Here is a 22,218-nt window from a genome sequence, read left to right as displayed (position 1 = left end):
TCATTTTCTGTCATAAATATATGCATTTTTCCTAACTTTATCTTTTAAAACTTTACAAGGTTTGACACTTGTTCCTTCCTGTACATCCCATCCCAACAGCTGCACTTCCAGGGGTAATTTCTCCATATTCTTTAATATTAACACTACGTGTTGAAAATGTGAGTTTCAGCCAAGAAACTTGCTTCTTTTCCCTTCCTTCTGTTGGATTTCATTCAGATAGAATTGCACCATATAATCAAGGGTAATTTCATAGGCTTTTGTGAGAAATTTTCAGTAGAAGTCTGAAGGCTCCTTGTGTTTCCTGATGGGATAACATGGAGCAAGTTCTACACCAGCTCTCCTTGTCTACCCCATAGAAAGAGTGTCAAGGATATGCCTCTCCCTGTATACTGCTCTCCTCCACAAATTCCCCAACACAGTCCAGCTTATTTCCAGGTTGTACTGGAACCTTCAAACTTGTTAACTTGCTTTAATTACCTTTCACTACCAATCAGAATAATTTTTCTATTTTAAAAAATACTGCCTGAAATACAAACACAAAAAAGTTGACTAAAATGGTGGGGGGGAAAGAATTCATATCTGAGACCAAAACATTTTGTTCTGAAAATTCCCTTTACAAAGTCCATATTGACACCAAGGGAGAAGAGGGGAAAAGGTGCTACACAATATTTCTGAGAGATTTATTCCTCTGAGAAAATGTTTGTTGGCAAAGACAGGGGAGAAGAAAAAAAAAAGGCAGAAAAAAGCCATACAAAAAACCCCAACCCAAACCCCAGAAAGAAGTGGGGAAGAATATTTAAGGGACATAAACATACAAGACCTTCCTACCTCATCCCCAAATCATTTCAGAGCAAGACTAATAATATGATTTTAATGACACCCATGTAGGAATCAGTTTTCCCACCTGGAATTTCTTGCCTGACAAAATGATCAAGGCCTCAGCCTCAGGTAACTCATAGAGAAATAATATGTGAGAAAAATATAATTGTAATGTCTTCTACCAAAACCAGTGACCAGCTGTGCCCTCTCTACTGGTGTATGAGTTCACTCCTCTCAGATAATGGGGAAGTAGCTTTGCTGTGTGGTCGTAAATGAAGTAGACTGGAGTAGTTAGTTCAAAAGTGACAGAAAAAAGAATTCCAAGAACTCAACTGAGAAGCTTACTGGAAAAGTGGGGCTGAAGATCTAAATGCAGGAGGTGGATGATTCAGTAATGAATGGAAGGCTCATTTTGACAGCTTGGGCTGCCATCCAAGCTAATTTGTTTCCAAGCCTTCAGTTTGCCAACTGAAGTGGCTGAGGAATAATAGGCCCCAAAAATATTTCTAAGGAAACACAATGCCCATTATCACTGAAGGAGAAAGAATCTGCACGTTTCAAAGAGGCAAAAGAAATTTGAGATCTGCCAACTTTGGCCAGTTCCAAATGACACAGGAAGGAGCAGTTACAATGTACTGAAAGGGAAGAAATAGAGCATTGTTAAATAAAGTAAATTCAAAGTAAAAGTCGTCATAAAAAACAGACACAATAAATAGAAGGATGTTTCTTTTAGAGAGAGATGATTTTATGGCTGAGCCCATGCAAGCAGCCTACGAAAAAGAAAAGAGGGGCATAGGAAAAAACTGAAAAGAAATTGGTAAAGAGAAGTAGTATATAGTAAAATGAAGAATAATGAAGCAGTACGTTTATGTTCAACTTGGTCATCCTAGTATTTCATATAAACTCATCTGGATATTTTAAAAACATTAGAAACTTTAAAAATTCCCACACACAAACATTTTGTAGCTCTCATTAAAGTCAACAACAGCAAGAAGTGCCTTGCAATTGTCAGCACAGGTGAAGCCTGTCCTTATCCTTCCAGTTTCTCTGCAGAAACACCCACCTTACCCCCGTGGCACAGCACAGGGGGGTGCTGGTTTGACTCCCTGAGCCAGGACGTGGAAAAGCCACGTTCTGTCCACGGATCAGCCACGTGCAAACACCAGACCTGGCCCTGCCTGTCCCTGCATCTGAGTGGAAAACACATCCACAACCACTTTTTGCTTTCAACCCCTCTTTCTTCATGTCTACCAAGATGACAGCTCATCCAGAAAACAGAAGAGGGAGATTTGATAAACATCTTCAAAAAAGTGAAAGGGGTTTTTAGAGTAGAATAAGCAGAATAAGAGATTTTGAGGAGTTGAGAAACCACTGCATGGCTACAGGAAATACCTATGGAGGTTGTATACTCCTTTTCACCACAGACTGCATTTCTTCAGTGAAGAACAGGTGAAGAGGCTAGACACGGGTGGTGTATATATAAAAAGCTTTTTTGTTTGTTTGTTTTACTTTATGCAAACACATTTAAATGCTTATTTCTTGTAAAAATATTTCCTTATTATATTTTTTTCTACCTAAGGGCAAGAAAATCCATTTTCCTGCTCTAAGACCTGCTCAGCAAAATACTGAAGTTACCTGTTAGCCTTCAGCTTAGGTTTTCCTAACAATCAGCAGCTGCAAAACTCGCCTTTCTCACCTGCTACACACTTGATGCTACAAACAGACCTTTTTTGTGCACAAAACGAAACCAACATTTTACTAAGAGCCTTGCCAGCCTTTTGGATGATACCATCTCTGTGATGCCCCATCAACACCTGACTATAAAAACGGCTTTCTCATCCTCCTAAACACCTTTCTGATCTGAAACCTTTTTTTTTTCCTGCGTTTTTAAATGAATGGAGAAAGAATGAAACTACTGTAATTTTCTTGCACTAGACAGATTTCTAAGCCTCGAGTGGTTTTAGATGCAGATTTCATGGTCAATGTTATTGAGGACCGTTCCTAATAAACTTATACATGTGCTCACCACCTCCATTTCCACTGAGAAGGGAATCTAGCACTGAAGGTTACTTTTCCTATTTCTAATACAATTGCACTACCAGGCTACTTAATTAAATGGGCACTCAAAGTTAACTGTGTTCCCTCAGGGTAACTCTAAATTGCAATGGGAAGGTACGACTGCGATTTTAGTAGTTGTACCAAGCCCAACTTCCACCCCAGGAGGATCAGTAGCAACAAAGCTACACCTGAGCAGGTTTCACTGCAGGCTGAATCACTGCACACATATTCACACACAACTCTGTGGGTTTTACAGCAGCCAGATTAAAACTAGCTACAGCAGAACCAGGGCCAGCACTGGAGTCATGAAATATTTGAGAAGAGATGGACTCCCTTCCCCTTCCCAGTGAATTTCTACCTAAATTAATTTCAGAGCCCTTGTAACTGTCCTGTTGCTTGTCCCTAAAGCAAACAGTGTTTCCACGTGCTCATTTGCAGCAAAGGTGCACTTTTAATGAGTATGCACTGCCATACCTTGCATTTTTTTCATGTCAGTGGCTTTCATGGGTGGTCACCTCTCCACAGCATAGCCCAAGGACTTACTCAATACCTTGCAAATTGATTCTTCCTCATGAGAGGGTACTGGCTGGATGCCACTGAAACAGAAATAACCATGTTTCCAGAGGTAAGATTGTTTGTGTTTACTCAATAAGCTGCATCTTCACAAAATTATATCATTGGAAAATCCAAGTATTTTAAGAAATTAACCTTTCAATGGAATTCTGACAAGGCAGGATGTTTTGCTGATAGATGAACAGTATCTGCCACAGTTAAACAGATTAGTATTTGTGAATTTTGACATAATTACTGATTTCCTCAACAGATTTAAAGTCTAAGTTTATCTTCATGTTAATCCAATTTCATGCCTAGAACAGAGCAAGCACAACAGAATGTCTTTCGTAACCTTCTGATATCATTAATTATTGCTACATTGGGAGTTACAGCATGGAACAAACAGGTTTTTAAATGGAAATCATTTGTCTCTCAGCAGGGAGACTCAACAGTTTTATTTCCTTCAACACCAAGCTGCATTCAAGTAATCTTGTTTCATGGTGATCCTCCTTCGACAACCTGCAAGTCAGTGGTGAAATCCCATTTATTTTGTCCCTGGATTGGTCAAATATGCTGCCCATAAGGGGAGGTGTCTATTTCCTCTCCTAATTGTGGAGGAAGGGTTTTCTATATGTTAAGGCCACGCTTTCCCCAAGGTGTGGGCATTTGGTCAGGTTTCCTGGTGATTTTCCACAAAAGGAAATCCCCTAACTCATTAAAAAAAAAAAATAGATTAATTGACCGGTTCAGTAACAAGCTGCCCCAGGACCCAATAAACTTTACAAAGGGTACATTCCAATTACGACTGGGCTCAGCATGAACCTGATAAGTAAGCCAGCAGAGTCCTTCTCCAGCATTAAGAGTGGGGTTTTTTCTCCTTTTCCTCCATTAATTTAACTCTTTCTTGGCACTTGTGGATTGACCAACTCTTTGTTTTCCCTCTCCCTGTGAATGTTAACCCTGCTGAACAACTCTCAGCAACGAGATCTAACAGGCTCAATAAAGCCAAGCCCTGGTCCCCAGTCACTTTCTTGGCACTGCTGTGGCCTTGTCAGAAGGGTCAGCTACAGTGCTGTCTCCTTCCACCCTTTGCCTGGTGTCATAAAATGAACCCAGCTCTCAGACCAGGACAGGGAAGAGGGAAAAAGTCATTTTCTCACAGCAGAAACATCTAGTGAAGCAACTGGAACCACCTGCTAGCAGAGCACAGCTACAAGCCTGCCTTCCCTGTGTGAGAGGGGTGGGAGGGGTACAGGGGCTTTTGGTAACAGCCGTAATTGCAGCAGCAAGAGAAGGAAGGTATCAAGTTAGGGAGACAAAACCAAAGGTTACTGGCTACAAAACATTGTTTTATATTCTCACATGTTAGTCCATCATGGCATTAGTTGATACAGACCCACAAGAACACCTAAGACTCAAGTACTCCTGACCCTTTTGTGCCCACCCCTGTTCTTGGCAGCAAAAAAGCCTGATCTTGGTAGCACGTACCTCTCAGATGTGAGTAAGCCAGGTCAGCCAAAAAGAAGAGCTCCTGGTTTCAGGTCTTTGCAGCAGTTCCCCACCTGAGGCACCAAGCTGAGTGCGGATACAGAAGACCACACAGACCAACTCTGTCTCCTCCCCACCCATGAGGAACACTGTGGAAGCTCAGGCTGAGCACAGGGTTGTCCTCAGATACAAAAGAAATCATTTGACCAATCTGGCAACATCTGGATGTGTCTCAAACAATCATCAGGCATCTCCTCCAGAGACAGCACACAAAGGTCAGGTGGAAGTGCCCCATGAACTGCATTTTCTCTGCAGAATCCCCAGCCTGAGCCTGGCCTTGGGCTGCCACACAGCCCAACTGGGGTGCAAGGCAGCCTTTATTCACAGAGGCTTTCTTAGCTGGCTAGCCATGTAAAGCAAATCTACACACCTGCCTTGTAACTACTGTTACTTTAAACACATAAAAATGCACAGAAATTTGTACAGAAGACACTTAAACTGTTTGGACCCGCATCTACTTCTGCTCAGATTTTGAATATCATTTTCATACATTTATTATGCCCAGTCTGCACCGTATTTCTTATAGGAACAAGAATAGCTGTAATTATTGTTGTCAATCAAAGTTTCTCTGAAGTCCTCAGCTTTACTGTTTCAATAACTCATTTTAACCGGTGGCAAATGTCTTCAACAAGCACTAGAGCCTAATTTGCAGTCTGGTTCCCTTGTCATTTTCTGAGTCATCTTGGTGGAATGCTGTGAGGCAAGAGATTAGTTTTAGGACTTTTTTTCATCTCCTTTTTCTTTACATCTGAGGGCTGTTAAGAAGTTTGGTTTCAATAGCTCAGACATATCCAAGGCGTACTACAGGTACCCAAGGTGCAATGAAATACAAAGTTTATTCTACTTCACTACAAAGAAGATACCTGATAAACTGTTTCAAAGTCAGGCTTAGCACATGCAGGTGCAGCTGTTATTGGTTTCACTGGAATTACAGTTGCTTACAACTGGTGCTGGATTTAGCCCCTTACAAGTAAACTCTTCAGCATCACCGGGAGCTCAGCTGTGATTGCACACAGTTGATTTACATTGTTGGTGTAAATCAGAAGTAATTTTACCAATGATACACAACCCTCGAGGTAAACATCAACCTCCCAAAATAGCTAAGATGCCAAAAATAAACATGATACAATGCTGATGGATTTATAGGCAACTGACAGTTTCCTTCTCAGGTTCTTAATCAGGTCTCACCGAGTGGTGCTAATATAATTAGGGATGAGATATGGATTAATAGGAAGAAAATATCATAACCTCCCTCTTACAATAAAACAGTTCGTACACTGTACTTACCTGCAAACTGCTCCATTCTTCTGGTAGCATGACATTTGCTAAGGCAAAAGCCTGTTGATAATTCTCTGTAGTCCTATATAGCACTCAGCCATGGCTGCTCTTCAAAAGGCCATATTTATCCCCTGGGAAATATAGCTGTATTAATATGACATTTTGTCACAAATTAATCTTAAACAGGGTAATATTTTTGACACTGAGTTGAAACTGGAACTAAAAGGCAGTTCAGGTGGTTAAAGTGGCAATATCCTGTAGCAGACTTATATTCCCTGAGATAATACTGTTATGGTGTAAGTACCAATGTACTGGGATGTACAAAGGGGGAGAACTGTGCAAGTCTTTCTTCATTTTAACAACATACAGTATCGTTGGCCTTCTACTCTTTATTACAGCTGGCACTGTAGTAATGCCCACTGATCCCAAACACCAGAGCCTGTGGTGCCAGGTGCAGGATAGAATAACAAACCTTGTGATCAGAAAAAGCAGCCAAGACAGATAATTAGCACCTCATCTCCCATCATGATAGGCTGCACTGCTAGAAGTAGACAGACAGCTTAACAAAGATTATATTTTTTGAAAAAGTAATTTCTCATTAAAGCGATTAAAAGTGGCCTGGTCTGGTTTTTAATTGAAGTCCCGTGGCACAAGTCACTTGTGACGAAAGGGATTCTCTGTGATGTGCTCTCTTTCCTGCTGTGGAAGTTCCCAGGCTTTGTACAGTTCATCAATGCCAGGCTAATTAGCACAATGTAATCTCACGATTTACACCCACTTCCCAACTCATTTGCACATAGTTCCCACTACTACAGAAATCAGGGTAAATTCATATTACAGATTTCCACAGGAGTTGATCCTATTACACAGAGGATGCTGCAAACCTTTTTTTGTTCCATTCCTCCAAACTACACGATGTTGATGGTCACTGAAGATTTGGTGATCTGGTGGACCCCAAATACTACCTTATGGGCACTTCAGTGAACATCTCAGCTGTTCTTCACCAACTGCGCGTCATCTGTCTTTAATGGGATCATTCTCATTAAGACTAATGTCTCCTCCCTGGCTGTTCAGCTCAATTCTCTCCTCAGCCTGAAGGCTGCAGCCACAGGCCATGCAGAGATATTTGTGTTACAGGACAGACGGGAATACCCACACTCCTGATCTGTTCAATACCAGTCCTGGAGATGTGATGTGAAGCCCGCTGACCACTAACAGCCATTAAAGATCCTATGACACCTTTTGCAAGAGCAGAGGGTGTTATTAACTCCAGGATCCTGGCCATGTTCCAGTTTGGATAATTACAATCTACCACACTAAATTTCCCCCCGCGGTTTCAGACGGGGAACTTCTGTTCTTCACTTCCTCTTGTAACAGCCAGAGCAAAGTGTCGCTGGCGCTGAAATGCCAACACGTCCCGGCCCCGAGCTGGGCACAGGGCTCAGCCCATGGCTACAATGTGCATTTTCTGCAAAATGCCCTGGGACTCGTTAGTAAAGAAAAAGAAAACCATAAAAACACAGCTCCAACCCCGGAGATTCTGCAGGTTGGTCACACACTCACATGTTGCTGCATTTCACTTCTGCCCACATGAAAGAGCTGGGTGTCTACCAGTGCTGTCCTCAGGCTGGACAAAGAGGTTTTGCTAGTGAGTGTTTTATCAAGTACTCAAGTGTAAGAATCAATCCAGCAAAGAGCTAAAATTCAGGCCCTAATTTCTGTATCAGGGAACACCAGAAAATATTAAACTAAAGACAAAATTTGTTACTTGAACAGGAAACCATGTGTGTTTATCCAGTGGAGTTCCTTGCTCCTGGTAGGTACTGTGAAATAAGAGTAAAATGCATCTGTAGTGAGGCAACAAGGGCCCATGGGGTACCATTATCATGACCTGGAGAGAGAGAGGGAACAGAAGAGACAATGTAAGAGAGGGAAGCACTTCCTGTGACTCTGTCTGGAGAGGCAACTCACCACCTATTTAGTTTTAAAGGCTCGTTTGATTGATTTTCTTACTAAAAACATTTCTGGGAAGTCTAAGTGTGGACTCGGAAATTATGATGGCTGAAGGGACCAAATCACTGAACTATTAAAGAAACTTTGAAAATACTATTTCTGTGTTCATTTGAGAGCAAACAGACAGAATTCTCTTCTCTGAATTCCTCCAGCTTAGCATAAGAAAGATGATGCACTGTAGATTCTGTTGCTCCAGGCAACTGATGAGGAACATCTTTGATGTGCTTTGATTAATGTTGGCTTCTTTGATTCAATGATATTTGGTTCCAGCTCCACTTTAAAAATAAAAAATCCTTACTACCACAGGGAAAAATATTAAGGACACTTGCTTGGAAAACACTTGGGCTTATGTTAAGAGTTCTTATTCAAGATCAGAAAGTTTTCCTGCCTGTATTGTTCTCTCTCCTTTGAGCTGGTCACCTTGACTGCAAACCTGGACACCAGTTACACTCTCCTGGGGTAAAACTTCCCATCTTTCAGGACAATAAAAAAATAAGAGTGAAAGGGACTGCCAGAGACCATGTCATTCCCTTTCTCTCCCAAATCACCTGATTGTTTCTAGCAGACATCTGTCTGTCTCTGTGATGGAGGTTTCGTGCTCCCCTGGAGTGATCTATTTCGGGATTTAACTATTCTACCCACTCACTCCTTCAGACAAAGGGATGCTGTCAGGAAACATCAGACCTCCAGAGAAATACAGCCATTTCTGTAGTAAACTGTGGAAGCTGTATAAAAATAGAGAGAGCAAATCGCTTCAGTGATGTTTGATTACAAAAATGAAAATGGATTATGTATCCAAACTGGGTGGAAAGGGATTCACTCAAGAGTCAGAACAGTGGGAATCTACCCGGTTTTCCTGGTTATTCCACAACTTTGGGACTTTATCATTTTGAGTCTAGCAGCTTTGGATTAATCAGACCAGACCACAATACCCAGCTATCTCAGTCTGACATCCAGTTAACAGCAGAAGGAACAGAGCCAGGAAGCAGAAGAAGGAAAAGAGGGACCACCTATCATGTTTCATTCACTGGGCAGACATCCTCCAACTCGCAGTCCAAGAAAACTCCCACTTGTTTCTGAACGAGCTGTTCAAAAGCAGCGTTTTCCTGAATGGATCAGCACAGCTCCCAGACTAAAGGCTATTCTAGAATACGCCAATGGCATTTTTATCCTGCTCTGAGTTAATATTAGTCCACAATGCAGTGTGTATCCTGGTAGTGGTTTAAGTTAAGATTTTTTTTAATTTTTTTCTTTTTTTTTTTTTTTTTTTTAGGAAATGTGAATTCCCGTATGCCCTACTTTGGTAGCTTAAAGATTGTAGGAGGTCAAAAAAAAATAGGTCAGTGAAAATAACATTGCAACAAGAAATTAATTGCAAAGAACGTTTAATATGACAGGGGACTACATAAAATCCTATTATATTTCTTCACTATTCTACTCAGTAGTCTGTACTATTGCTATACTCAAAGGCCAGGGCAGTCTCCCAGGGTAAATTGCTACATTAGTTTGACATTTCTGGCTCCAATTAACCTTATATTTGAGCTATTTTCCGAGGGTTTTTTAAAAAAAGTCTGTGATAAGGTTATGTTTTTCTATTAGAGTTTCAATTGCTTAATGGTCTGTTCCTGATGCCAATCCCTCTTTAAACACACTCTCGGTAAGAAAATTAGGCCATAGTTTGACAATACATTGCTTTTGGCAGCAAGACCAGCCTAAGGTCTTCCAAGCTCTCCCTCCTTGGCCCTGTCCTCACAGGACAACTCACTATCCCCTCCTTTGCCCTTCCTCAGGACTAAATGCTTCACTGCAATCTGGGAACTACAGCTTCAACAGCTTTGCCAAATCCCCCTGTCTTACCCAGTCCGGGCTGGGAAAGAACCAGAACATTGATGATCTGATTTCTTCATGGAAAGAGTCCTTAAGCATTGGAAGGAGCTGCCGAGGAAGGTGGTGGAGATACCATCCCTGGAGGTGTTCAAGGAATGACTGGAGATGGCACTTTGTTGACAAGGTGGTGATGGGTCAAAGGTTGGACTCAATGATCTTGGAGATCCTTCTCAATCTAAATGATTCCAGCTAGGAGCTGGACTCTATGATCCTTGTGGACCCCTTCCAACTTGGCATATTCTGTTATTCTTTGAATAGCATAAACTGGATTAGAGAGGTATTCCATGTACAAAGCAACCTTGATAGAGAAGACACAAGATTTATCTCCCGATCTATATATTAAATGAAAACAACATGGAAACAAGCAATGCAAACAATTGGCTCAACAAGGAAAGAGCAGGACTTATACCTTAAGCACAGACTAGAAGTACACTTGCTCTGGTGCTCCTTGCAGCTCTTCCTGGCATTTTGAACAGATGATTCCAATTCAGCAAACACTGCCAAGAACATGCAAAAATCTGTTGAGAACCAATGAACCCTGCCCACAGCTGCAGATCCAGCCAGATCAGTACCTTCTGGGGAAGAAGTCAAAGAGAAACAAGATGAAATTCAAGAAAGCTTTCTCTATGGCCATTTGCCAAAATAATATTCAGTGAAAGACACCAGCAGTGAAATTATCTTCCTCCCGTTCCACAGACATAAACATATATTCATTATTTGAGCTTCACCAGAAAGTAATTCTTGGGAGTAAGTCTTGGCCTGTAATTTTCTGGCAAGCAGTTCGCTTCAAGTATGAAATTTTCAAAACATGAAATTCAAGCTCTATGACCTACAGTCTGGCAGACGAGTCAATTTTAAATGCTTTAATCACGATCCTGCTATAAATGCTTACATTTATGAATGCAAATTCATTAGCTACGAGCACTTGCCAAAAAAAATACGTATTTTTGAAACATTCCCAATGTCAAGTCCGCTTATTTTAATGTTTCCGGAACAGAATTACTTGGGAAGTGAAAGATCTTAGATTTTATTTTTATTTTCGTATTAACGCGTTTCAAATGGAAAGAATAATAGCCAGATTTTGCAGCTCCATCCAGCTCCAGTATTAGGTGAGGGGGTAATAATGCTGCACAAAGCATCATAGAGACAACTACAGAAGTGGGAGAGCTGAGATATGGTTGGCAAGGAAACCACAACTGACAATAGCCTGGATTTTCACATGCAGAACCCACAGCTCTGTGATGTTAATTATGTACAGCTCTGCTGCTGAACTCACCCCATTGCCTGCCACATGAGCCAAACTAAGCAAACACTTCATCACCTCACTGGATTTCTCTGATAGACCCAACGGAAGCAAATGATAAAATCTTCCTTTATTTCTGTGGACAAAGATCAGGATCTTTGGCCTTTTTTATTTACTTCAATCCGTTCTTAATATTATTTACCTTCCAAACTCAACGATATCGTAAAATCCACATGACACAATTCTGTCCTCTACTCAAAAAACAAACAGATTTTTCTCACACAGAGTGAGAAAATAATCATGGCTAAGATTTTTGAAAGATCGATACTTCAGTGAGGCAACTTAATAAGTCATGGTATGGTCTTTAACAGCACAGGAGCTCTTGAAAGCACATAACAAAAATGAAGACACTTTTTTAAAGTGTCTAAAGACAGTGACTAAAGAAAGTTCAAGTCAGTTTAGTAACCATCAAAAAAATCCCAATACTAAAATGATAATTCTGAACTATAACAATCAATCCCTTCAATCCAGAACACATGGTAAATATGTTGTTAAAATAAGGCATATATAGGAATTATTAAAGCAGATTAAAGCCACTACTGAAACACAAATCCCAAGTGTGACTTGCAGCCTCTGTGGAGCTGCACAGACTTGCAGCAGACTTCAGGGAAGTTTCAGCTCCAGTTCCACAGAGAAACTGGCTGTTGCTCTGTCCCCTCCTCTCAGGACCAAAGAGCTGAACCCCAAAATAAATAAGCCTCACGCGGAAGAAACCTTTCCAAACTCTAACTCTACAGCACCTATTGATCGTGCATTTTGAACCCAGAGGTCTGAGACACAGATCCTGTACAAAGCTAAGGTCAGGAGAGGTCCTGCCCTCTGTGCCAGCTTGTGTGCTCCGGAGCTAATCCCTGACAGGACATTCCTGCCAAGGCAGGAGGAGCTGCAGGGCTGTGAAACCCAGCACTGGACCCAAAATTCCCCTCACCCCTCCCTGCTCACTGCTGCCCAAAACCAGCAGAGCCAACCATTAAGTCATCTTCTGCCAATTTGCATTGGAAATGTCCTGTGAGCACCACTTTATCCACCGGGAGGTTCCCGGCGTATCATTTATTTATTGTGTTGTCTAAAAATTACCTTCAGAAATATAAATGCTAATTTGACTGTAAAAAAGATTGCACCGAGGCAGAGATTCAGGCTGGGGGATGTTTTCTACATTCATTAATGCAAAATAAACTGCTCTGGTTTTCGGGAGCGAAGGATCAAGGACTGTCTTTTACATAATTAAAAATCTGAAATTTTCCCATTATCTTCCCTGCACAAGATTCTGAATTCAGGAAACACCTCTGTGAGTATTAATTGTGCAGAATAATATGGCTGACTGTCTGTATGATCTCTCCATCCTTTGATGTTTAAATTGATCCTGGTATTCTGGAGACAGCTTCTGCAGAACCGATTTCCTTGTCTTTATTTTAGCTAGGTTCATTCAAAGGGCAAAATATCTAAGCATTCAGCTTTTGACCCTACTAGCAAATATTTAATGTATGAATTAAACTGGACAGGGCTTTGCCAGAAGCTCTCTTCATGTTTTATTTCTGAAGCTATTTTTACCAACATTTAATCGCTTAAATGTAAGGAGATAAAGACATCCCTGACAAACTGTGTTTATTGAGCTAAATGCCATCAAGGAAAGCCCTTTTATTTTTTTATAATGGGTTCAGTGCACTTTGTATCTATGGCTTTATCCTGGAACACACTGTAACCATCCTGGAGGATGATACAGTACCTAATATACTCCTAAATAAATGCACAAGTGGATGGGCACAGGAGGCAGCTTGACAAAGAGACGGATGGATAAACTTGAAACCATCTTTAATAGGCTCCCAGGAAATAAAAGAGTGGTTACAATCTCCAGTTACTCTCCTGCCCTTTCTGTATATATTTACAAGGGACCATTCTGTAAAAACCATCAGCAAGCAAACAACAGCCAGACACCTGATTAAAGGTCACACCGGTAGTGACAAAGCACAAATTAAAAGGAAAAATCCTGATTTTCACTCCCCCTCCCCTATCAACCAGGAGGCATTAGAGACCAGAGTGCTGTGAGTCAGCAAAATCCAAAAGAATTTTGGGTATCCAATTTTTGGATATTAATGATGACCTTTGGATGGCCAGGAAGAGGAGGAAGGTAGTGAAGAGGGGAGGGTTTTAAGAGCAAATAGCCAAGAGGTGGAGAGGGCGAGAGCAGAACTGGAGAATGACAAAACCAGGGCACTGCCAGGTGGAAAGGGCTTTAGGAGAGAACATGACTGAGTAATTAGCAGGTGGAAGGGGAAGTTGAGGGTCAAAATCAATCTGTCAGGGGCAGCAGGGAGGAATTACCACTGCAAGTGGCTCTTGCCTGGCTGATGCAGGGGGGTCTGCAGGATGCTGGAGAAAATCACGGCCAAAGCTTTGCCTCAACTCTGCAGTGGCTGCAGCACATTCCAGAACAGCCCAAATTCGGACTGCACACCCACCATCCCTGCCTGTGCTTCACTGGCTCATCTTTGAGGGGCAAACAGGACCTCACTTAGCCCTCAGCAGCTAAACCAGGAACAGGTAGTGTGCTGTGATAACCTGGTCTTTGTTTATCTAAACAGGGTGACGCACATTCCCAAACTAATTCCAGTCCACAGACCGTTTTAATGCAAGTAGTGACAGATAATGGTCCCTTCCCTTCCCAGCTATATTGGGCCCCAATTTGTTCCTGTTAAATTATTTTTATTAGGTCTTTTCATGGCAAAAGGAGAAATACAACACAAACAGCAAACATGAACTAGACTCACAGGGGACGTCTTTCCCCTCACGAGATGAGGAGAATTTATATACTCCTCTGATATCAAGAACACAACTATGTCTCTGTTTTCCTGAACATCTTTTGATGTTCAAATCCATCTCTGAGGACTGGACAGAGCACTGCAGAAGTGACTTCCTTGCCTTTATTTTCTGTAAGGTTCATTCACAGGTCAAAAATGCAAGTATTAAGCTCTTGACCCTAACTAATCTGCTGGGCAGTACCACAGACAGGAAAACTGTCTATAGGAAGAAGATACAACAGCAGGTGCTGAGCCAAACTTCCCCACCACACATCCTGCAGAACAGACTGATGACAAATGCCCATTTACTGACAGGGAGAGAGCAGTGCTGTAGCAGGTGAAGCCCTGCACCACTGCCCAGTCACCCTTTCGTGCCCCTGCAGAGGCCAATAATGCTGCTGCTTTTTGTTCCGGGGCAGTGATCTGTAATTTAAGTGGAGACATTCATCATTCAGGAGTCACAGTCGAACAAGCTGCTCAATGATGACCTGAGGGCACTCCCAGTCATGCAACCAGCCTCAAACAGCAAGTGGGGGTATAAACGCTCATGTTTAAGGATGAGTGTTTACATCCTGTCTCTCTCACTACTTCTGTTGTTTAATAAATGGGATTAGACATCATACGATGTCCTTCAAGAGCCTATCAAGACCTACACAACTTCCAGCAATTACTAGTCCACACCAATGTGTCACTTGTGTTCATCATAAATGCCAAAACAATTAAGTGTTCAAAATTCTGAATGCCAAATACACTGCTTTATTGCATAAATCCTGAATGCCAAGTACCCTGCTTTATTGCACATAGGTGCATTAATCAGCTGTTCTCCCGATCCCTCAACAGCCCGTTCCCAAATACTATTATTTCAACAGCAACTGCAGACTCCAGGAAAAAGAAATAAAAAGGGGAAAAAAAAAAAAAACAAACAAGGGTGGGAGAAGTGCAATCTTTTCCCCAAGACCCTCTAAATCCATTTTCAGACAGGACCCAGCAAGAACGCTGAGATTTTGCATCAAGAAGGGCTGGAAGTCAATCAAATTTGGAGAACATTTCACAGCCAGCACACCATACAAGGGATGTTTGTGAGTAGATGATCAGGCATCTTTATGACTGTCTAGTTACCATGCCCATCTAATTACCTATTGGAAAAATTCTATCCATCATCTCCTGACTACCTTCAGTGAGAACAATGCAAGTGTCCGCTCCAGTTTCCCAGTCAGAGCAGACTGCCAGGAACAGCAGCAATAATGACATCCCCTTCTGTCCTCCAGGAACTGAACACAGAAAATATAGCTGCTGGGATTCTTCTGCACACTTCTGCCAACTCTCTTGCCAGGATCTAGCTGTAAGACAGACTGGATCCAGAGATGGCTTCATAAAGGGAAAAACAAACAAACAAACCCACACCAAAAAATCCCAATGACCAGATGTGACCACTGATTGAGAAAACAGCCCCTTTCTCTCTCATGCAGCTGTAAGAAACCTGCAGCATCATGCAAGAAACAGCTTTGGCTAAAATATAAAATAGGACATCAGAACTCTCAGGATTTTGCTCCTGATCCTTGTGTGATTCACTTCACTCTTCTGTGCCTTGGTCTCCCTTGTCTAAATGAGGATGACAGTACTTTCCCATGCCTTGGTGGTTTTGTGAGGTTTAACCCTTATTAACATTTGCAAAGCAGACTGGGACCACTGAATGTAAGGCTGAATAGAATTTTCAAAGCTTTATTACTTGAGAGGAAAAATATTGGGGGGAAAAAGTATCCCAGTCAGGGGCAGGAGACTCTGCTCCCCTTCTCAGGGTGGCAGCACTAATTCTGTGGGAGCAGTTTAACCCAGCTCTGTAAGGCCATTCCCTGGCTCAGCTGACTCTGAAGAATCACACTCTGCAACCACCTCTTTTCATCCCCTTTACAAAAGGTGAGCAATATTTATTGGTTCAAGCAGGGCCAAGGGCTGACATTAAGCAAATTTCAAGGGTTATTTGAAGTTAATTGAGTTTAATCATGTAATGATTTTATAATTAGTCATAGTTCCCAGTCTCGTACTGAAAAAGTCACACTTAAGAATTATTTAAAAGAAAATTAAAGCCAATTTAGAATAAGCAGGAGGAAACTCCAGCGGTGATTGGTGGGGCTGGGTGAGGGAGCAGAAAGTGCTGGTTAAATGCACTTAGTGCAGTGAGCTGAGGTCCCAGCTGGGGATGTGCACCAAGGACAAGGACAGCAGCAGGTTTCTGAATGTTGGGCATGAGCACTTGGTGGTGTTTCTCACTGGCAAAGAGTTAGGTGGATCTTTCCCCAGGGGAAAAGAAACTCCAGAGTTTTTCCTCCTCACCAGAGCCAGGTCCACCCAGGTAACTCAAAAGCAAAGATCAGGAAATCGGGTTTACACACCCTTAAGACAGGACTTGCCAGTGGAAAATTATACTCCCTAGTTCTACAGAAGGTAAGTCTTATCACCCTGCACAGAAACATAATTATTATTAAAACTATACTTCTCATCACCCACTGATAATTCTTCTGTAACTGTCTTGCTTATTTTTATCAAATTACAGAACTGATGTGTTCCCAGCCACTTGGCAATGATGATCCACAAGCAAGACTAGCTGGGACAATTTTTTTTTTCTTTCAAATGCTCAAATTGTGTGGAAAATTCAGCCAAGGAGAAATAAACAGAAGAACAAAAATTCAAAGCAAAAATAAAGTAGAACACTAACTACAATATATTAAAAATTAATTTGATTTTTCCCTTCAGAAATAACATTATTCAAGTGATACCTTCCTAACTTTGTTTACAAACACATATTATAAATGTGTATATTCCAGCTGGAAATTAATATTTCTGGGTTTAGTGGTAGAGAGAGGATTTCAGTGATGAAGCTGTGAGACAAGACTTTCAGAACAGCCCAGGAAATATCAGGGCTTCGGATGAAGCAAAGGTGTGACTTGGAGTCAGTGCTCCACGTGTAAGGCCTGACAACGTTGTGGTGCCTTCCCAGGACAGCACTGCCATCCCAAACACCACGATGCTGAGGGCTCCTGACACCAGACCTTTGGTCCTTCCTGACAGAAAAATCAGGGACACGAGAGACAAGGTCTGGGAGACAGGACTGTGCTCAGTAGGAGCAAACATTGGGACACCTGATGTGCCCAGTGGACAGCAGGATCAGAGACAGATAATTTGGTGCTAACTCATTCAGAGGAAATCATAGAATTGATCTGAAGGGACCTTAAAGATCATCCAGTTCCAAACCCTAGTTCCACTCACTAGATCAGGCTGCTCAGGGCCCCATCCAACCTGGCCTGGAACTCTTCCAGGGATGGGGCATCCAAATCCACGTCCCAGGACAGTTTCCAAAAGCTCATTCCATAAGTCCAGAAGGCAGTGTTTTAAATGATGAGCCCCACAAAGGCTTCTTTTCATTTTAAACACAGTCTCATCCACAATATTCTTACCCTCTCCCTACAGCCATAAATAATACCAGTGTATTACTTAATGATATGACTTATTTATTATTTAAATGATTTATGTAGAGCCTATAACCTTAACAACTATAATGATAATGATTCAAAAACCAGAAGCAACTTGAAAAGGAGATGCTTAAATAATTAAAAGACTCTTTCCTTTCCCGAAACAGAGCTGAGGAGCAGTGTGTTTTTCTTCCTTTAGGTTTCTAGTTCTCCTACACATGAAAGGGCACAGTGCCATTGGCTAAATGCTGGCTTAGCAAAGGAAAACCAATAAATCAGGACACCCATTGTTACTGCAGCTCTTGTCTAGCCTTTCCCCTCCACACATCTCAGAGGAGGGTAAGTACCACAGGACCTGTTTTGCAGAAGGGGAAGCTGAGGACAAGGAGGTAATATAAATGGTCCATGGGCATCCAGAAGTTCACATGTAAAGCTGGGAATAAATCTCTTCTTCCATCTGCTAGACCAGATCTCATCCACCAACTTCTCCCTGATTTTTTTACCTTTCATGATTCTCTACCTTTTCAGCATTCCCCATGTTTCTTCTCTCTCCTCCAGTGCCTCTGTCCTCAACCTCAAGCATTCCTCCTCCCCAGTAGTCTTTCCCTCCAGGTTTACCCCTCCTGGTAATCACTTTTTACCCATTTTTTTTCCAAATGGGTTTTATCCTCTGCAAGTAGGCAAACACTTGGCAACTCACAGCCCAGGTGGGTAATTGAGCACAGTTGTAAGTGGATTATCATGGAAATGACTGATTTTACCCAATGCAGAAAGCTCAAGGCAGCAACAGGGTGCTTTGCAATTTAAACATTGTAAAGAGAGGGGAAATATTTTCAGGTTTCATTTTAAAACTTTCTAAATGCAAAAATGGAAGCTCATTCCCCAATGGCAAGGCATAAATACACACTGTAAACTCAAATCACCACGTTTGCCTAGTTCTATTAAGGGGAGCAGATGAATTACCAGAATCAGACTTTACAGAGCAGCTGGAGCAGTAAAAAATAAAATAAAATTTTAAAAGATATTTTGGACTACTCTTCAAACAAGCCAAAAAGACAGAAGTTCCTTGACATCAATCTTGGGGTTCAATGAAAACATTACCAAAGTAGACAGACAGGTATCTCCAGGAGAAAACCTTAAATAGTGAGAGATCTCAAAGTTTACACCCATGATGTGGGAGATTCACAAAAATAGCATAGAGAACTCATGGACTGGAAATTCCTAAAGCCAAACCCAACAACCCTCTGATCTAGGGATTCTCTCTGTCCATTTGACTCTAAACTAACTCTTTAGCAAAGGGAATTTTTTTATTTAACTGGGAGTGGAGAATGATAAATGCTTATGGATGTTTAGAAGTCCTTATTTTATTTTTTTTTATTATTATTATTATTCAGGACACTGAACTGAGATTTGGCAAACCAATTCAATATCCAGCTCTGTCACAAATTTTCTGTGTGACCTTGGCAAAGTCATTTAGGTCTGTGCATCCCATTAGGAAGCTAATCCATGGAGATAATGCAGGGAGACAGAGACAGGCACCAAAAGAGTGGGGATGCAGACCACCTAAATAATACATAAACATATTATTTTCTTCTACTCTTCATCTCCTCTATTGAGCATTGCTCGTTCAATGCTGCATTATCTTTCTGGCATAGACTTTTCTCCCACCCCCAACAGGATCCCAATTTCATAAACCATCCTGAAGTATAGCATTAATACAAATAAAAGTGAGAACATGAATTCAAAATTGTTATATTTATCTCATCAGAGCTGCTTACATTTAAAAGATGTAACTGTCACAGTGAACAGCTCACAAGCAATCTGCAAACTAAAAAGGCAAATAAATGTTTTGTTAAAAGTTATTTGAGGAATGATTCTAAAAACCACAATCAACACAGGAAAACCACAGTCTGCTCAGTGACCCATTGAGAACATACAGAGATATGAAGTTTGAATGAAAAAAATTCACAACTTAATCTGCCAAACTACCTTCTTTCTTCTCAGAAACAGCAAATAAAGGGAAGCATTTGTGAATAAGGACTATTCATGACTGGAAGCAGGTACATTAGATATGGTGGACTGAGAAAGCAGACTCAGTCTGCTGGAGACAGACAGTCGCAACAATTTCCAGTGTCAAAGAAAAATCTGGCACCTTGTTAAATATTAATAAGCTGTCGGGGTCAAAATGTTTAGGTCCTCCCGACTCAATCACTTTCATTTCTACTTCTCAGAAGCCATTCAATTGGAAATACCCTTTCCTGTCTTGCCCCTCCTCATCCTGCCTTCTCACCAAAAGCCAGGCAGAATCAGATGGAAACGGACAGTAAATGAGTTGGCAGCCAAATGAGGTTTTTGTCTGCCCTGCCTTTGCTGGTGTGAATTCTGTTATTGTTAGTGAGGCACAGAAAACTTAAAGACAAGAAAAAGAACAATGTGAAGAGTTGGTTTAGCAAACCTCTGCTGCATTTTCTGCAGGTTAGTGTTATTGATTACTGACACCTAAGGGTCTGACACATAATCGATAGACCCCATGACCCATATATGTGACATGGCCTGTGGGGGCTTTAGAAACAAGAATGAACATGGCAGCTCCATCCAAAGCTTTTCATATAATATTTATTTATTTATTTGCCAGCAAAGCTGTTTCTACTCAAATTACTGTCAGGGTGAAAACTGGTGTCAGAGGGGTTTGCTCATTTTTCTCTCTCGGAACTTGAGGATTAGAGCAAAAAAAAAATAAGTGTTGGTGAAACAAAAATCTAACTCCACACCAGCAATCCAGGAGTTGAACATCCCCTTCCCTCCCAAATTTGGCTCCTCACAGTAAGAACTAGTCATCTGAAGGAGAAAGAAGTGCTTGAATAAGAGAAAGAGGCAGAAGGTGTCTCACCAGCTTACCTTTCTCTTCCTGCAAGGTGCCAGAGCAGCAGAGAGGAGTGTGGAAAGCACCAGTTTGTCTCCAGAAGATTGGAGGGGCTCTTTGCTGCTGCAGAGTCCTCAAAGGCAGGTGGTAAAGCTTCAGTACTGCAGTTTGCAGACCACAGTCTTCTCCAAACGTAACTCTGTTTTGTTGTATCTTCTTTCCAGTACAAACTGGTCACTCAGGATCACTGCTGGGACTCCAAGAGCTGCGCCAGATGTGCTCATTTCTGTGACTGCAGCACTGTTCTTAGCTGGGATTTTACACTCCCAGAGCTATCCTTCTTCTCTCTATCTCTGCTGTTTCTGAATGAGAACTGCCTTCACTAAACATAGTTCACTTTTAGTTTGAGGACTCTGCCTACACAGTATTCAAATAAAGGCAAACATCTGAAATTCTCTGGATTTTCAGGTATTTTTAAAGATTTTCCTTCAATTTCTCCAGAATATTCTATCAATTACCAATTGCATCTGTAATTTTTCTAGTTTGTTCGGTTGGTTTTTTAGGCATTAAATTCTTGTTGCAATATTTTAAGACCAGCCTACACACAGAGGCCACATGCAGGCTGGTTATGGTGGCACCTGAGATAAATGCAGGCCTGTCACTTCATGAGCACAACGAACAACTGGGAGCACTCACTATGGAGTCAGGGGATCCTGGCTGGAAGAAGGGAAACCAAGGAAAGTTTAACATGATCAGGTGGTCTGAATCAGACTCTGGGTATGTATCTTCACCCACAAAAACTGTCACTGTCACATAGCAGGGCTGACACCAAGGCTGAAGATCAGCAGGAGTAAGACCCAGGCTAGTCTGATGTCACTGGAGTGCTGTGCTGCACCAGAGCCAGATTCCTCACTGCTTTGGAGATTTCAGTCTCCAGAGCAGATGATGTCCTACTACAACTGGGCACCCTGCCCAATCCCAGCAAGGACATTCTTTCCTGGATGAGCAGATCCAGGCCAGAATAGCTGAGACCTTTCCATCAGTGAGCAACGGCTTTGGTTCAGTGTCTGCCTTCTTACACCACCCAACGCAGCTTGCTTCCAAGCCAGGTCCCAGGAAGCTCTTGGTGGGGCTGTCTGAGGCCACAGAAAGTATCCTGCTGTTCTCTTCCCTGTAGACTTTTCACCCTGCTTCTGTCACACTGACACTTCCTTGGCATATCTTGAAGGAAAATACATTTCTGACTCAAAGCTATGTGGACTTTCAATGCTTCTTCCACATCACAAAGAACTAAACTGCTGCAACCAAAGAGTTCCCACCAACAGCAAATAATCAGGACAGAAGCTAAGACCTCCCAGCAATTTCTTACATTAAATGCCCTACAATAGCATCTAATCCTGAAATATCAGTCAGCAAAAGTCAATTGAGAGGCTGTTGACAAGTCCCTCCACAGAGCTGTTCTCTGTGCCAGCTTCTGTGTAATGCTGGAAAGATTTCAGTTTTAATAAATCCTTTGTCGACATGAGCAAAGTTTTTATGAGGCCAGTGAAGCATGGATTCTGTGATGCATGCAGGGTACCACACTGTGGAGAGGGGCAAATGCAGCTTAAGACAGAGGCAGAAATGAAA

At 41.7% G+C, this 22,218-nt stretch overlaps 1 long non-coding RNA gene across 3 annotated transcripts in view; it reads right to left on the bottom strand.

The window, feature by feature from the left end:
• Positions 1-21,350, bottom strand: part of LOC116793072 — a 70,204-nt gene extending 48,854 nt beyond the window's left edge. For 2 of the 3 annotated variants that reach the window (XR_004359371.1, XR_004359370.1), the window contains exons 1-3: positions 20,625-21,350; positions 6,265-6,386; positions 3,352-3,473 (exon numbers count right to left, since the gene is read on the bottom strand). This is a non-coding gene — a long non-coding RNA (uncharacterized LOC116793072). Of the gene's footprint in view, positions 1-3,351; positions 3,474-3,585; positions 3,737-6,264; positions 6,387-20,624 lie in introns of those variants that run through there. The other variant, XR_004359372.1, reaches the window with a different exon arrangement.
• Between the last annotated feature and the right edge of the window lie 868 nt (positions 21,351-22,218).

This window comes from Chiroxiphia lanceolata, chromosome 12 (genome assembly GCF_009829145.1).
Source record: "Chiroxiphia lanceolata isolate bChiLan1 chromosome 12, bChiLan1.pri, whole genome shotgun sequence".
NCBI lineage: Eukaryota > Metazoa > Chordata > Aves > Passeriformes > Pipridae > Chiroxiphia > Chiroxiphia lanceolata.
Note: the sequence above shows the minus strand (reverse complement) of the source record. Positions and strands in the feature narration are given on the sequence as shown.